The sequence below is a fragment of the Oreochromis niloticus genome, linkage group LG3, assembly GCF_001858045.2.
Source record: "Oreochromis niloticus isolate F11D_XX linkage group LG3, O_niloticus_UMD_NMBU, whole genome shotgun sequence".
In the NCBI taxonomy this organism is placed as follows: domain Eukaryota; kingdom Metazoa; phylum Chordata; class Actinopteri; order Cichliformes; family Cichlidae; genus Oreochromis; species Oreochromis niloticus.
The window spans coordinates 51,883,633-51,901,569 of record NC_031967.2 but is presented as its reverse complement, the minus strand read 5'-3'; the positions used below and the strand labels follow the sequence as shown (position 1 = coordinate 51,901,569).

At 40.1% G+C, this 17,937-nt stretch overlaps 1 protein-coding gene and 1 long non-coding RNA gene across 2 annotated transcripts in view; both read right to left on the bottom strand.

Annotated features, from left to right (window-relative positions):
- LOC100692857 (uncharacterized) overlaps positions 1 to 17,937 on the bottom strand; it is a 444,159-nt gene that overhangs the window by 4,525 nt on the left and 421,697 nt on the right. The gene's annotated exons all lie outside the window — the stretch shown is intronic.
- On the bottom strand, positions 7,649 to 8,839 carry LOC112846447 (uncharacterized). The gene is made up of 3 exons (XR_003219409.1): positions 8,409 to 8,839; positions 7,775 to 7,788; positions 7,649 to 7,683 (listed from the first exon to the last, which is right to left on the bottom strand). It is a non-coding gene; the product is annotated as an uncharacterized LOC112846447 (long non-coding RNA).

Here is a 17,937-nt window from a genome sequence, read left to right as displayed (position 1 = left end):
TCTGTGCGGTGTCGCCGTCAAAGAAGACAGAGATGGTGAGGTTGGAGAGCGACAGCTTGGCGGTGACTCCAGTTTGGTCCTTAGAGAGCTGCACACCATTTTCCAGCTGAGATGAGCTGCTGAGGGTCAGCGTGGAGTCGTCCAGCTGCATCACAGCAGAGACAAAGTGGAGGAAACACTGAGTGAAACATGTCAAACACACAAACAGGCTGATTTCACAGCAACAACCACTGAGTTCAGCAGCTCTGAAAGAACTGCTTCTAACAGCCCTGAGAAGAAAGATGAGAGGAGACACAGCAGAGGATGAGGGAGGACTTTGGATCAGACTCCACTCTGACACATGAACTGTGGCTGTAGGTCGCTTACCTGAACTCTCCCACCTTGTTCCAGGTGAATGTAATGCCCGTCCACACGCAGCGTCACACTGTCCAAAAAGCTCACATCTGTTCGACGCCGGTCCTCAAAGTTCCCCAGAACACGGAAGTCTGGGAGTGACGGAGTCGAGAACAGAGAGTACGCACACCGATCCTGGATGGAGTTAATCTGGCCGTGGACGTCGATGATAGTGGGGCCGGTCACAGTGCAGGTGGAGTCCAACACGCAGCTGACAAAGGCAGAAAATTCAGTTAAATTCAATTTTATTTATATAGCACCAAATCATAACAACAGTCACCTCAAGGCAATATGTTAAGGTAAAGACCCCACAAAAGTAGAAAGAAAACCTGTCTCCTGAATCAAAACTGGAAGCTGGTTCCATAGAAGAGGGGCCTGAAGGATCTGTTTACTAATGCTGGCTGTCATCAACTGATTCAATTCAATTCAATTCAATTCAATTCAATTCAATTCAATTCAATTTTGACTAAGTCAGAAATATTATAAATATGATCTTTAACCTTGGATATGTATCCTGAACCTTGTAAATTATTAAAATATTAAATTCTATATTATAAAAATATTTAAATGCACATTATTTGACTATTTCTATGCAGTTACCATTTCAGTGTAAACTATCTAGGTAAAAAACACAGCTGACACTTTGGGACTTCATCAGAGGTGTAAGCATCCCAGCAGATGCCTTTGTGTCCACCTTAAAAATATCCTACAGTAGTCATTTTTGAGGAAAAAAAAACAAAAGAAAAAAACAACAACGGCCGACAACTGTAAACTGGTGCGTAATAAGCAAGCGAATAATGCAGAAAACAGAGATTTTTGATGGTAAACTGGTCTCAAAGTACAGTGAGAGAGAGAGAGAGCTTTGCAGAAAGTGTGATTTTATCATGGTGGAAGCAAAATAGCCAAACTAAGAGGGAATTAATGACGATGTTTATCAAATGTGAAGCGTATTTTGGATCTTTGTTTGCTGTTGGTTTCATGAATTTTAGTTGGAGAGTGACAAAACCTGCAGCTTAACAAACGGTGAGATGTGAGATGTTATGGCGTTATTTGTGCGCCTCTACTCTGAGTGCACGTAAATAATTTTTGCAAGTACAAATGTTGCATTTTGAGGAGAAAATTATTTTGAGGGAACAAAATTAATTTTCTGCGTGCAAGAAATGTGCTCACAGATATCTGCAGACCTGCTGTCAATGTGTCGCTCTCAACATCTCTGCTCCCTGCATGCTCATCTCTTTCTGTACACTGTTAGAAATGTACCACAAAACCAATCAGTCACAGACTTGGATGCAAAAATTCTGATTGGCTGTCTTGGTCTCCAATCAGCTCACAAGCTACTGCATTCTGGAAACACTGTTCAAAGTGTAGCTAAACTCATTTTTGGTTAGTATGTTTTATTTATTTATTTTAAAATATATAATTTTTTAAAACCATAGTGGTTATAATCTAGTTTAAACCAAACCACTCTACTGGATTTAGTTACATTCTGTACTGTGTTTCCGGCTTATTGTGAGAGCGAAGTGCTCTAATAGGGTGATATGGTACTATAAGGTCATTAAGATAAGATGGGGCCTGATTATTTAAGACCTTGTATGTGAGGAGCAGGATTTTGAATTCAATTCTGGATTTAACAGGGAGCCAATGAAGGGAAGCCAAAACAGGAGAAATATGCTCTCTCTTTCTAGTCCCTGTCAGGACTCTTGCTGCAGCATTTTGGATTAGCTGAAGACTTTTCAGGGAGATTTTAGGACATCCTGACAATTATGATTTACAGTAGTCCAGCCTGGAAGTAATAAATGCATGAACTAGTTTTTCATTCTGAGAGAGGATATTTCTAATTTTAGAGATGTTTTTTATTCACAATAAAAATTTTGTGTAAAAACGACCCGCTCTCAGTGAAAAACAAATCCCTCATTGAGATTCTGTGTCATTACAGTTTTTTTTTCCTGATACAAAGAAGACATATTTACATGCCGTTGCCTTGACAACGCTCCAGCGGACCACAGCTAGAGGTGTAGAGGGCTGCGGTCTCATTACAGGTGAGCCTGACGCAGGTTTGTGGATCAGAGCTGATCACTTTACGAGGTCGATACATCTGACCTGAGGATTGAAGGAGGGTTTATTTGAGTTCAAACACTCACAGGTCACTGACTCATTTAAAAACTGTGAGCACAAACATCACCGTAACATTCAAATAGTTCAATTTTACAAAATCCCAAAGTCGAGTTTGGAGCTTTAGATTCACTTACCTGAGTGTCTGCATCCACTGATGTCTAAGTAAGTTTGTGTATGAATTGTGTTGACTGTGGAACCACCAACCTGAGTTTCCAACATCTGGACAGAAACAAACACAATCAATGTTATGACCACAAAGCAGAGACAACATTAGACATGTTAACATGAAAACAACGTTTGTGTTAGCTAGTATTTAATGTTGTATTTAAATATTAAGAGACGTGTCTAGTTGTTTATAAACACTCAGACTCACCGCAGGATCAGGGCTGGATGTGAAAAACAACAGAGAAGCTTGTGTCCCTAAGTTATGCACATACAAATGATACTGTAAAGAGCAAACAGAAAAAATTTCAGACACTGTTGGAAAGTTTGCTCTAAAAGCTTTTACAAAAGTTTTTGAGGTGATAAAACCTCAAGTTTTATTTTTGGTTTCCAGTGATTATACAATTTGAAGTAAAACAGTGAATGGGGCACTAGTCAAATTTAACTCATGATACAGAAGAACACTCACATGAGAGAAGGCTATCTCAATATAGCATTCCAAACTGTTCTGAATGGTTCGTAAATATCGACGAATTAGATTCTGATCAAAAGAGGAAGGATGTAGATTTGTCTCAAAGGTAAATTCCTGTACGTCCATTGAGCCCACCACAATACAGTCGCCTCCAGCTCCAGGACTGAAAAAGCCGTTGAAACAGACGGTAACATTTCCAGATGTTATGTTCACCTGCGGAAAATCAGAGACACAACGAGTCAAACATCAACATCTTTTGTGCTTTGAGTCATTTACAGCTGAACTGTTGGTGTCAGAGCTGCTCAGGTTTCAGTCAGAGCTCTCGCTCTGCTTCAGGAAGCTGCATCAGCTGATGTTCACATACTCAGCATCACTGCAGAGGACATTAATGAGACTCTGAGCTTAAAGCCAGCTGCCCTCTGAGGGCCTGAACCCGGGAACAGAGAGTGTGTGACCTTCATGAACTGCTGATGTTCACTCAGTCTGCAAACATGATCTCTGCCACAGGTGGAGACTAAACAGCAACAGTGATGGAAACACAAAGATCTGCTACAACATCAGGCTTCATCCTACTCACATAGAGCTGCTCGTACTGCTGTCCATAATACGTGATGGGACATGAGCTGATGTTCAACACTGAAGACTCAGTGAATGTCTGCTGAGTGTATGTCTGAGCACCTGAAGACACAGAGACACATGAGAGCTGTGAGCTACAGTCTGTTAGCTGGTTGGACAAACAGGGAGAGCTGCAGGCTGAAAAACTGACTTCATGAATGGATCAAACAGCGTTCACCAATGTTCTTGGAAACAAAGATAACTGGAAACAACAGCTTGATAAGACTTCTGGATACTGAAGGTAATAAAACTGCAAAGATGAGAAGGTGAATGAAAAAGATCAAACTTTTCACTCTGACTGTTGTGAAATGTAGTTTATGTTTTTAAAATATTTTTCATGCTCAGTAATTTTGATATTATCAATGTTGTTTTGGTTTTGGTTGATTGCAGTAATCAGGGAAAGTTGGGTCACATGGGTTTGGGTGGTGCCAGGTGATCGATATCAGCACCTGTTCACCTGTTTGTAGAGAGGAGAGAGATCGAGGACGATTGTCAGATTTATGTTGACGGCCTTTTTTTCTTCTTTTGATTATTTATAATATAATTTGTGCACATCAGTATGAGTTGAATTTCATTAAATTAATCCTTTTTCGTGTACTAAGTACTGTCAGTGTAGTAGTGGTAGTAGCAGTAGTGTTAGCTGTCAGTGAACGATGCCCAACCTCTCAGCAACATTTTGTTTGTTTTCCTGGAGTCGCTGTGTTGTGACCTCGCTTTTTTTAAAAAAAATTTTGATGCATGAATTTAATTAAACAAATATTTAGACAAATTTGAGGTTTAAAATATGTCAGATGTGATTTGTGTTCAGTTTTGCAGACTTTTGTTCAGTGATATTTTCTCTTCATTGTTACTGAGTTGGGTCGTCTTTTATGTTTTCTGATCATCAGGAGATGATACAATAAAATATTGACAGCCTCGCTGTCATCACAGTCCAGAAACTTTATGTCATGTATTCATAAATGTCATTTTAATAAGCAGGTAATCAATTACTCAACTTTAACTGTATTTATTAATTTCTTGAGTAATATTAACACAAGTGATGCTGTTTGTGATCCATTTGGTTTGTTGTTGTTTTCTGACCTCTGATTGGAGGATGTTGGAGGTTGAAGATACTTCTGGAGGAGAAGAATGTTGTTTGTTTTCTTTGAGTTATTGTTTTTGTTTATATGGCTCTTTGTTTTACTTTATTGTTAAAGAATAATTTAAAATCCCAGAAAAAAAAAGATGAAAGTTTGCTGATGATGTCAGATTATTTGTACTTACAGCTTTCTTCATCATCACTCTTATGTTTTTGTACTGGAGTACTGTGAGGACACTTTCAAAATGGCTGCCAGGTGTGTGTGTTTACCTGTCAGTGCAATGAGAGCACAAAAGCAGAGCAGAGGGCGGAGCATGTTGGAGAGAACCAATCAGCTGACAGATACCTGAAACACAAACATTTTGAGAAAGCTGCGTGAAATTCTAACATTTACAGTCAGTTTATTTATACTTTATAATTTAATGTAAAGTTTAATTTCACAAATTTAAAGTCTGAAGCCTTCATCATCCACAGAATAAAATATGATCATGTGTTGTAAACTGGTTTGTAACAATTTCACTTCATATGTGTTGTATGGACTCATCAAACCAAACATGATTTTGTTGGTAATACTGTTTGTGGTTATAGTGTCAAATTATACACAACACAAACACAAACCACAGCAATGTTACAAAGACAAACTTATAGATGACATATTACATTATCAACTCTATAAATCACATTAACAAAATACAAAACAGTTTCTGTAATAACAGGAACACCCTCTGAGTGTTTTGTGTCCACTGAGCAGTGTTGTCAGTGTCATGTGACCCACTCACACATTCATCAAACTGTGTTCGGACTCTTTGTCAGCTTTGACGTGTTCACAGGTTTCTGTCATCAGGACCTGAGCAGCAGCTTTCTTTAGCTCTGAAGATTAAATAAAAGTGGGCGTGTCCTCAGCCCGAGGCGTTCGGGGCTCCAGAGTAAAAATAAATGGTTATAAAGTAAAGATGTGTTCAGGCGTCACAGTTTATCTGGGCAAAAGTCACACTCACGTCTCTGACCAGACTACCCAATCATCACAAACCAATCACAGCACTGCGTTCCTCCGACAGCACCTGTAAGCTGACAGTGTTGATTGGTCCAAGTCTGACAAACTGGTGTTTGCTGACCAGCTGAAGCTCATCAACGATGGACATAAGAAGCTTTATTAAGAAGAAAAGTGAGGGAGGGGCAGGAGGGCGAGTCAGCAGCTTGTTGGAAATTCACCAAATTATTCCAACAATGCAAAGCTGGCTTTACTTTATGTGTCAGTCAGAGTTTATTTATACAGCACGTTTAAAACAGCCTGTTGACCAAAGTGCTGCAGAAGTTATACAAATATACACTGTATAAAAACAGTCAGTAAATCAACAATAAATAATAAATCAGATAAAACAAGTGAATAAAAGTGTGAGTGCATAAAAAGCCAGGATGTTGAGCTCAGCTGGAGCTGAAAGTAAGCGAGGTTCCTGACAGGAAACACTAACAGACCAACAGCACTGTCGTATCCATGTAACAGGTTGGAGGCCCAAATCAAATGTTTCTGTTTTACTTTAGTTCAGTTTGAGGAAGTTTGTCTCCAACAATGATAAATTAGACAAACATTCAAATCTATTCTCTGTGGAGCTTTGTGCTCCAAGCACATCAGGAAAGGATCTCCTGATGTCCAGTAAGAACAGGAGGAATGATGACCACCAGCCCCAAAACACTCAGCTCAGCTTTTAACATCTGGATAAAACACTAAACGTCAGCTTTCACACCTTCATCTGTCTGTGATGTGTTTGTTGTGCAGTCTGTTAACAGTCCTAACGCTGATGTGTTGTTCAGCTCTGACATGTGTCCACTGAGCTGTCCTGATGTGTTACAAGAGGCAGAGCAAGAGTCCAGGTGTGCAGCTCGTCTTACCTGCAGCTCTGATGGAGGATGAGGAGGATGAAGGCTGCTGCTCAGGCTCTCTGGTGATTCTTCTGTTGGTGTCTCTGTGAAGAGGACGCTGCTCTCTCCGTCCGTCTCTCTTTATGTGGATCCTACTGCGGTCCACACCCAGCAGGATGGGGGTGGAGGTGGAATTCACAATGGAGATACCTGATGGGAACCTCCCACTGATGTATTCAGACAGTTTCACAACTTTGATGTGTTCATAAAATTGCCCTTATCAGGACCTGAACAGCAGCATTCTTAAGAGTTGAAGAGGACTGGTTCCTGCGAATGGGTGTGCTACATGTGGTCCATCATGAACTCGTACAGTTCCCCTTTATGAGTCTCTGTTCTCATCTCACTCAGATCTCACTGGTTAACCAAATGGTTAATATTAAACTCACAGCAGAAGTTAACGTGTTTCACAGCCTGACACAAACAGTTTGAGCCTCTCTCTGTGGTTTTCTCCTTCATAATAAACATGATCTTCCATTTGGATCATATCATGTTTTATATCAGGGGTGACTCCATAATGGTTGATGTGATGTTGGCCCCATGAACTGTTTCACATAGACAGAGTCAGAGTTTCTGTTTCACTCATGTTGAACTTGTGTTGTTGTGGAGGCAGCTGTGACTATGGGCCCTTTAAAGAAACAGCTCACATTTCAACATTAACACAACATTACTGACAGAAGCTGGATTAGGAATCTTAGTGAGATTTGATTCTCACTGTGAGACGACATAAAGACAACATGTCACATACGGGTTGCCATTTTAAATGTAATAGAGCAGTTTTTGTCTGAGCTGATGGATGCAGGTTGGTGAAGGTGTAATTATCTCTTCATTCCCAGGCAGATGGTCACTGAGACGTGCAGCAAGGGGCTTTAATAGACAGAGAACCAGAGCTTTCTTTCCTCAGTGCACTATTACTTCTGTAACCATGAAACTGAAACAACAGTAATTAGTGAAGCATTTCTTGGCAAAGCCAAAACTAATTAAAAGACAATAGAAGCATGAACAGAAAAGTGTGGGAGTACCTTTGATGTCTGCGCTGTGAGTCACATTAATAATTGTGTTTTGAAAGACATTCAAATATGTTAGGTGGGCAATGCAACACAAAAGAGAAGGCCAAAGTGATTATGATGCTCCACATTTTAAAATACTCAGTCATAATGACGTCTTGTGTTTACAGACACATAGATGTTATCAGTATCACATTTGAAGATATTCTGTGTCTGTGGGTTTGAATGCTGAACAGCTTCCTTCTAATCTCCTGCAGATACAGGTGTTTTTATGTGCCTCCACTTTCTGACTCCTTCCTGTAATTCCCCACACTCCACAGTAATTGTGAATGTTGTGATGTATTTTCTATGGTAACACTGATGACATCAGTCTGCACTAAAGTCATTGCTTGGTTGGTCCATCTATTTAGTATTTGCATCAGTTTCTGAAAAGTGAATGTTCTCTGTCAAAACACTAAACTGCAGCACATTAATGTAAATCAACATCAAGTCAAACTGTCAGAATAGTCAACCCATTAGACCTAATATTTACATGAGCAACTACTAGTGACAAATGCAGGAACTGCAGTTTAAAGGGAATTTCAATGATATTTACATATGAAATGGCTGTGTGCAGGCAGGCAGAAAGGACCCAAAATGCAGGACTCACTCAGGCAAAGGTGAACTCAAAATAAACAGCTTTATTGCAGGTTGCAGACTGAACAGAAAACTAACTACCCTGTGGGAAAATAAACTAACAGGCAGTCAAACGAAGAAATAAAGAAACACACAGAGTAGTTTGAGGGTACGACATGACAGAGAGCAAAGGAAATCACAGGTCTTATGTACACAGGGGAGTAATCAGGGAATGGGAAACAGGAGGGAGAACGAGCCGGGAGAAATTAGGCTAACGAGACAGGGGGAGTAAAACTGAATACACTGTCATAAGACATGAAGCTTCAAAGTAAAACAGGACACAAGAAACAAAACACAAAGACATAAACTTGACACGGAACTAAACCTAGAATAATCATAATAATAATCAAAACAGCACAACTAAAGAATCAGAACATAAATCCTAATACAGAAAAACGAACAGAAAATGCTGGGTCAAAACGACCGAGAACTGTGACACACAGATGTCAACAGGCTCAATAAACTGATCCACCAGGCCAGTGATGCAGTGAGGATGGAGCTGGACTCTCTTAAGGTGGTGTCAGAGAGGCGGATACTGTCCAAGATAAGGACAATAGTGGACAATACCTCCCACCCGCTCCATGACGTACTGGTCAGTCACAGGAGCATGTTCACTGAGAGACTGAGATTACCCATAATGCACTACTGAATGGCACAGAAGATCATCCCTGCCTGTGGATGTGTCTCAGTACAACTCTTCCATCTTCACAGTACAAAGTTCAATAGTTGCACACCTTTAATAACAGAGAGAAAATCTACAGAGAAAATATGGAGGCAATATGACAAAAGGACACTTCATTGTCAACCATATATGTTTGATTTTGTTTAATAAACTGGGATATTTATGATTAGAGCTATTTTGTGTTAGATGCTCTTAACTGTATTATATTGTTATATTTCATTTAGTTTAGTTAGTTACTGTTCTTACTATCTTGGAGCAACTGTGACCACAATTTCCTCAAGGATTAGTCAAAATCAAAATCAACTTTATTGTCAGAATCCAAATGTACAGATCATACACAGGAAATTGAAACTGCAGTTCTCCCACTCCCCTCAGTGTTACACTAAAACAACATAAAGACAAAAAGACAGAAATAAAATAAAAATCTTATACACAATGCAATGCAATACAATACAGTCTTATATGAACAACAGTGTCCAACACAATCAGAGTGTTCATGTGCAAGTGGGGTGGGGTAGTGAAAGGGCGATGGTGGAGGTGCAGAGTTTTGTATGTGTGGGGGCCGGGGGGTTCAGAGGGAAGAGGTAAAAGCAGGTCTGGAGTTTGTGCGTGAGAGCAGGAAGTAAATTCAGCATCCTGACAGCCTGATGGACGAAGCCGTCTCTCAGTCTGCTGGTTCAAACCCGGAAGCTCTTCAGTCTCCTTCCCAATGGCATCAAACTGAAAAAGCTGTTGGTTGGATGAGTGGAGTCACCTGTAATGCAGAGCGTTTTCTGGAGGGAGGAAAGATCTTTTTCCCTGCTCTCACCACTCACTGTAACTTTTTCCTGCAGGACCCAGGGTAGCAGCCATACCACACAGTGATGCAGCTTGTTTATTTATTGTTTATTTATTTATATAGCACATTTAATTACAACAAAAGTGTTGGACAAAGTGCTGTTCAAAGATAGAAATTACACAATAAAATTAATGTAATAAAAATATCAAATAACAAATACCAAGTAACAGATAAATAAGTAAATAGATAAATAACTCTCATGCTGGGTTGAAAGCCAATGAGTAAAAATGAGTTTTGAGATAGGATTTAAAAAGACTGAAGGTAGGGGCCTTACTGATGTACAAAGGTAAATCAACCCACAATTTAGGCGCCGCTACCGCAAACGCCTGGTCACCTCTATGAACCAGCCTCGACTTTGGTGTAGCTAAGAGCAAAAGATCACCTGATCTAAGAGCTATGGGGAGCCTATGAGGCTGCAATAAGTCAGACAGATACTCTGGGGCCTGTCCATTCAGTGCTTGTACATCACCAATAAAATTTTATATTTAATTCTAAAGCAGACAAGGAGCCAGTGAAGTGAGGCAAGCACCGGGGAGATATGTTCGTGTCTCTTTGTTTGTGTCAAGAGACAAGCTGCAGCAGTCTGGTGAGAATACTCTCAATGGTGCCACTGTAGAAGGTGCTCATAATGAGGGTTGAGGCTCTTATTCTCCTCAGTTTGTGGAGGAAGTAGAGTCGTTATTGGGTTTTAGTGATCAGCTATGCTGTTTCCTGACCAGGAGAGATCTTCTGCAATGTGCTCATCCAGGACCTTGGTGCTGCTTACCCTCTCCACAGCAACACCATTGATGGTTAGTGGGATGTGCAGGCTGTGAGCTCTCCTCAAGTCTATGATGATCTCTTTAGTCTTCTCCACATTCAGGGACAGGTTGTTGTTGCTGCACCACTCGGCCAGATGGTTAACTTCACTCCTGTAGTAAGTCTCATCGTTGTTGCTGATGTGACCTACCACAGTTGTGTCACCTGCAAATTTGATGAAAAGGTTGGAGCTGTGTGATGGTGTGCAATAGTGAGGTGCACAGTTCTGCAGAACTGTGTGTATAGAGGGAAGTCCTAGGATTGGGGCGTAGAACTATGTTGTCAGCAGTGTTGGGTAAGTTACTTTAAATTAGTAACTTAGTTACATTACTAGTTACTTCTCTAAAAAAGTAACTCAGTTACTTCAAGTTACTCGTTACTTTCAGAGTAACTAGTTACTAGGGAAAGTAACTTTGGTTTTACTCAGAATTCTCTTGTTAATGTGTTGCTTCCGTAACTGGATACCCAGCCAGACTGTCAGTCTTCTAGCTTGCTTACTTGCCACAAGTGCACTGTGCCACCTACCAACAGAAAGGAAAAAATAATGTGCACATTTCCATGAGAGAAATCCCACGCCTGGACCGTCGTTGACCGCCGCCATGATTCTAGCCTGCTTTTTACATCCAACACAAAAACTGCAGTCGTGGTGCTTTTGATTGTACTCAGAACTTGGAAATTCTGCCTTCTGAATAGGAAGATGTAAGTAACACCAGACTGCAGATGAGCTGCATCCAGGGCTGGACTGGGACAAAACAATCGTCCCGGGCATTTTGACTAGAGACCGGCCCACCATTATAGGAAAAATCATAAAGCCTTTGAATGAAAATAAACACTGTTGTGACAGTGATGTACACTGTTCTGATGGTATATATGTATCAATCTATCAATTGTTTGTTGTAAGACTCAGATAATTATTTAATAAAAGCTAGACATTTTAAATGAGAATAATAAAGAAAAGTATTTCCTTGTGCCCCCCTTTCCCTGTTAATGCCCTACCTGGCCCCCTGGCAACACTTTGCTAGACCCGCCCCTGCACAGTTACCAGCTGTCAGCTACATAGAAAATGATGCTGGTGTTATTTGTCTCTCAGAAACAGTTCATAACTTCCCTTCAACTCATTCATGTCACCTAACAGGTAAACCTGTTTCTCCATCACCTTTTCAGCTCTGATGATTCAATAAGGACATCTCCTGGTTTCATCTTCATGTTTCCCACTCACCAGATAACCAAACCGACATCATGACCAGCAGCTTTACAGCTGTGGCTCCAGCAAACATCAGCTGATACTAGAAATTAATATTAAATAAATTCTAACAACAGCTGATCAAGCTTAAACGTGCTGCTGTTGTTTAGTGCGACCTCCGCTGGTTTCCTCTTTCTGGCGCAAAGTGGGCGATAAATAAACAAGAGAGAAAAGCCGATCAGCTGATCATTGATCAGTTTCATGATTGAAGTAGGAACAGGAGAGGAGAGAATGAGAGAAGAAGAGGCAGCTGTGCAGCTTCAGCTTTGTGTTTTTTTCATTGTAGCTGAAGTCCGGGACAAACTGTGTTCCTTTTCACCTCAGTACGAAACGCGTAATATTTTCTCTGAATACCAGACGATTCTGTTTTTTACGGGACGGTTGGCAACTCTAATAATTAACCGTATGAACAAAATAAAGTTCAACATCAGTAACATAGCACCCACCCAGCTGTATAGAAACTCCGTCATGCTAGCTAGCACGCAGTACGAAAATGTCAGCATACCGAAAATAAACTCCACCTAAACTTGGTTTATATCTGACTCCGATAGACTGCAGGTCATAACTTCTTACCTGAAGTTCAGTTCACCTGACACGCGGACCGGCGGCCGCTTCGGGTCTCTCCTCTTGCCTCCCTTTTCCTTCATCCACCTGCTGGCCTCCACCACTTGCTAATGTTATTGAATCTGTGGAAGCTCCGCCATAGCACCACACGAAGTAACGAGTAACGAGCCTATCTAAATCCCAGTAACGAGTAACGCGTTCCTGGTTTTGGCATAATAACTAGTTACCGTGCTCGTTACCACAATAATAACCTAGTTACTGTAACGCGTTACTTAATAACGCCTTAGTCCCAACACTGGATATGACATACCTCAATCCAGTGTATTACTTAAATGTGATTGGCTTATTGGACATTTATGGTTATAAACAGTTGACCAGATGAAGCTAAAAAGCTTGTAAATGTATATTTTTATCTTTCATAGTTCTATTCCATGCCTAGCTCAGAAACCACCTACCTGACTTTCCTGTCAGTGTCTAAAGGGAAAATCAGTTAGCTGTGTAGCCCTAGCTATATAAATAGCTCATTTATTTAAATAGTTCATTTATTGTGATGGTTAAATGCAAATGTGCACTGTGTTCAAGAATGTATACAAACGTCTGTTAGGTATGTGATAAGTGTCAGTTAAATGCACAGACTTTTTATTTTTATTTTGAGGTGTATGTCATTACTTTTTTTTATAATGTTATTGGTATGCACTACAGCTCCAGCCAATCCTGAAGTAGTCTCAGGTAGAGGGGAAGGGGTAAGTGGGGAGCCGGGTGTATGGGCAGAAATCTGTACCATCAGAAACTGAATTTGAATAAGTTAAATTTGAATTTGAATTGCTTGGATTGAATCTGAATTGTAACTTGAATAAATGCTTTTACAAACGGAATATGAATTAGCCTAATTCGAAATTAAATGTATTGTTTTGAAAATGACCATCACTAAATTGAAATTGAATTTTATATTTTGAAAATGAATTCATTTGCTTTGAAACCGTATTTTATCCTTTAAAAATTTAGCTCTCTAATCATTTCAGATTCACTTCTCACCATTCAGTTTCAGTTCCAAAATTCATTTTTTTGGGACTTACATCCAGTTCTGGTTCAAGAGTAATCGAGCGCAGATTAATAGAACTACGTTTTACTAGCGGACCGAAAGTGTTACTGACGGGAATCTACAGCATCTTGAGCTGAATTAAGACTTCAGAAGTCATTCATCATGTCGAATGACCAGCGGATAAACTCTCAGGTTGGTAATAAATGTATTACATGTATAAGAACAAGCGTCATGTTAACAATTGATAGCCGTACAGTAACTTTTATGCTTATTGTAGCTGTTAGCTAAAAACGCTAATTTAGCCTAGTTTGCCCTGAATTCAGCTTTGACAAACAAATATGATCGACTGTTTCTAGTAGAATTCCAAAATTGTCATCTTGTACCCTGTCAGAGCCCTGTATGCTTGCAGAGACCCCTACAGTAGGGAAACATGCAAAACAGTGTCCAAACCTTTGTATTTGAGCTTTATTTATGTCTTACACAGCATCCCAACTCTTTAGCTAACTTAATAACTTTAGCTAAGTTCACTTTAGCTATAGTTCACTTTAGAACAACACGAATAAATCGTGTTGTTCTCTGCCCCCCATACCCATGATTTATAGGATGGTTAGGGAAATGTTAAATAGTTTCAGCAGAACATGTAAATCCATTCTTAATGATAGTTTTCCTTTTAGAATAAAAAATCACACATGAGAAAAGCCATGATCCAACTTTGACCTTAACAGGTTAGTGTGGGAGGCTGCAGGAATGTGAAAAGGGAGCTGGTGGCCAAGGCGTGCTCATTCTATTCTCAACCCATCTCTCAAATATCAGAACAAAGTTACTTAAATAAAACATTTTGCAGTAAAGTCCCCACATTCCTTTTTTAACCCTTTGAAACAATAAAGGTAAAACCTGAGAATGAATCCTCTGTCTTTAGTGTGAATAACTCTTACAGGTTAATCCAGCCCTTTAAAGGTAACAGACTCCTGGGGCCTACTGTTCAGGCAATAAAAATAAACCTAGTCATTGAAGAATGCCTGGATTATTCCTCGATTTCAGGGTTATGCTTAGGGTATTTGGATTTTGTGTTTCTTCAGACTTTTCAGTTTCAGCACAACGTTTTCAAAGATTTCGTTTTTGCAACTTTTAGTTTGCTTTTAAAACCAAAATGATCTTGCAAAGCAGATCAGTTTAGGTATAGATGTCAGGCACAGGCTGAGTGCTGGTGCACAAAATGGCATCTAAAATATATAAACACATGTACAGGGTTTAAGATATTAGCTTGGGAATTAAAACCACAGAAAATCAACTTAAGAGGGTAAAACTAATTCAGCAGATTAATTCTGACGTCAGGTTCATGTGCTGTGTTGTGTGTATTTATGTCATCTTAGTTTTTTTGTTGTACTTGTACAATGACAACAAAAGGCTGCTCTGTTCTATTGTATTCATGTGCAGGATTATTTCCCCATATTTTTCAGTGAGATTTTTTAACCACTAATACAATAATAATAGACACACAATAAAATGACAGCAAGTATGCAGCCCAGCGAGTTTAATTGATTAAAGTAGATGCAACTTTTAATTTAATCTGCTCTGACATCTAAACTGTTACAGCCAGCACTAATGAGCGGGTTTTGAGACAATAAGAAAATGAGTCATGTAGTTTTCTAGTTTAAAAGGATGTAATTTGTTTTCATTATCTGTGACAGTGTATGGCATTTTTTCTCATGAATCTCCTGAATGTTGTGTGGGTGGGCATGATCCAGTTTCAATCTAGTCAGGTTAGTGTGGGAGGTTGCAGGAATGTGAAAAGGGTGCTGGTGGCTCTTCTCAACCTGTCTTTTAAATATAAAAACAAGGTCAGCATTAGCTCAGAGTTGGTAATTAGGTCAGTTAAAGTTCAGGTGATTTGATTAAGTTGTGATTAGTATTATGTGATTCTGCTTTTGCTCAGCTCCTGCTAAATTACTTAAATAAAACATTCTGCAGTAAAGTCCCCACATTCCCTTTTTTTTACCCTTTGTGAAACAGTAAAGGTAAAAATCTGATTATTAATCCTCAATCTTTAGTGTGAATAGCTCTAACAGGTTAATCCAGCCCTTTAAAGGTAACAGACCCTTGAGGCCTACTGTTCAGGCCACAAAACCAAATCCAGTCATATTCCAAGTGCACAAACCCAGAGAGGAGCTGCCATAACAGGTGTGGCTTATGGATACTGGGGCCTGCAAGGCTTCTCAGGCCCTGGTTTTTTACCAGAGTAGGCAGAGTAGACAGTAGGAGAGAGAGGTAGTGAGAACTGGGTAAGTCCCCCCATGCATTGGCTCCAACTGAACTCTGCATTGCCTGCTGGGTAATACTGATAGGGTGAAGAAAATTACAGCCTTCTAAACTGGAAAAACACATGACTCATTTTCTTATTGTCTCAAAACCCACTTGATAGCCCTGGGCGAAACAGTTTAGATGTCAGAACAGATTGAATTATAAGTTGCATCTGCTTTTAATAAGTTAAACTTGCTGGGCTGCATGCTTGCTATAATTATGAATCTATTATTGTTGTACTAGTGGTTAAAACTAGGGGCAGGAATTTAACCCATTAATTGCGATTAATTAATTTGAAAAAAAAATAACACGTAAAAAAATGCATTTAATCACACTTTGCATTCCAAGCAAAGGGTAACTTTTGTTAATGCACGATTTCCTGGTATACCAATTACACTAATGCACGCATGAGAGCTACAAAGAATCAGAAGAAAACGCGTTGCTAGGACTGATCGGAGGCAAATTTCATTTCAAAAGACTACCCGATGGACGCTTTGATAAAAGCGTGGTTTTGTGCAAACTATGCAAAAAGGAGTTTGCATACCACCGAAGCACTTCAAACTTACGGTAAAATCTAAATGCAAAACATGTTGCAGCAAACACAGAAACTGTAGGAGCTGTTAACACTAGCAGTTCCAGTTCGGCAGCCCAAACTTGATGAAATGACTGGCTTCAGTACCAAAATTAGCAAGTCAACAACGGACAAACTTACAAATTCTCTCGCAAAATGGATTGCTCTGGACTGTAGACCACTATCAGTGGTAGAAAATAGGGGTTAGAAAATGTGCTACAGTTAGGGTCAGGTGATCCAACTCTCCAACTGCTTTGCCGAAAGACTATTTCAAGTAAAATTCAACAGCTTTATGACACTGAAAAGCAAGCAAAATTAAATGCATTACAGACAGCCCTGCTAATATGGAGGAACTACACCAGGAGCAAACAAGACTGGGGCAACAGAAAGAGCCACTCATACAGGATCCCACATAGCAGACAGGTCTGGCCCAGATCTGGTGTCAAGCCAGCACTGCTGGCTGACTTCTGGCATGGTAAGTGGTATGCCATCCAGATATGGACCAGGCCTGGTGTAGATGGCACTGTTCATGTGTTGGCATGCCACCACTGGCCCGATTGTGGTTTGGTTTATGTGGCCCAGGCTCGTAGAAAACAGGTCTGGCCCGGATCCGGCATCAAACTGGCACTTCTGACTGACTGGTGTCATGGCAGGGTGTATGTCAACCAGATGTGGGCCAGGTCTGGCAATCATGGCACTATTTATGTTCCTATTTTCCTATTTTAGTTTGAAGACCCAACTGCCATGTTGCAATACTATACTGCTATGGTAACCAATGTTTCAAATGCAGGTTTGACAGGTTTGTGAGTGTACACTTTATCCAAAACCTAAGGGTTTACTCATGTTTACCACTGGCTGTAGCTCAGGAGGTAGAACAGGGCACCTACTGATCGGAAGGTTAGTGTTTCGATCTCTGGCTCCTCCAGTCTGCCTGTCAAGAGTATGAATGTAGTTAGGAAGCATTCAGTTTAGAGAGATTAGGTGAATGTGAAATGTTGTATAGAGCATTTTAGGTAATCCAAGAGAGTACAAAAGCGCTATACAAGAATCAGTCCATTCACTGTCTGAACAGAGTTTCGTCATGTTACTTTTGCACTGTTATGTTCTGGCACATGTTGTTGTTATTACATGGCTTGATTAAGGTACACATTAGTCTGACATCTGGGACCAGAGCTGAAACTGTTCTGGGCAAGCACCTTTTGCAACCAACTCTGGCAAACCAGATCTGGGCCACCAAAGGGCTGTCATTCTTTGCAGTATGTGGGCCATGTGTAAGCACATTGTGTTGGCTAGATCCGGACCATACCAATTTTGCTATGTGGGTATGTTTCCACGGATGGAATTTAACGCTGGATATGGCTTCTTGTCTAATAAAGAATCAAGAGGCTATTTTTGCTGCTTTAGATAAACAAAAGCAAAAGCTAGTGTGCTTTTGTTTTAACTCCATCAGAGCTGGTAAAACTC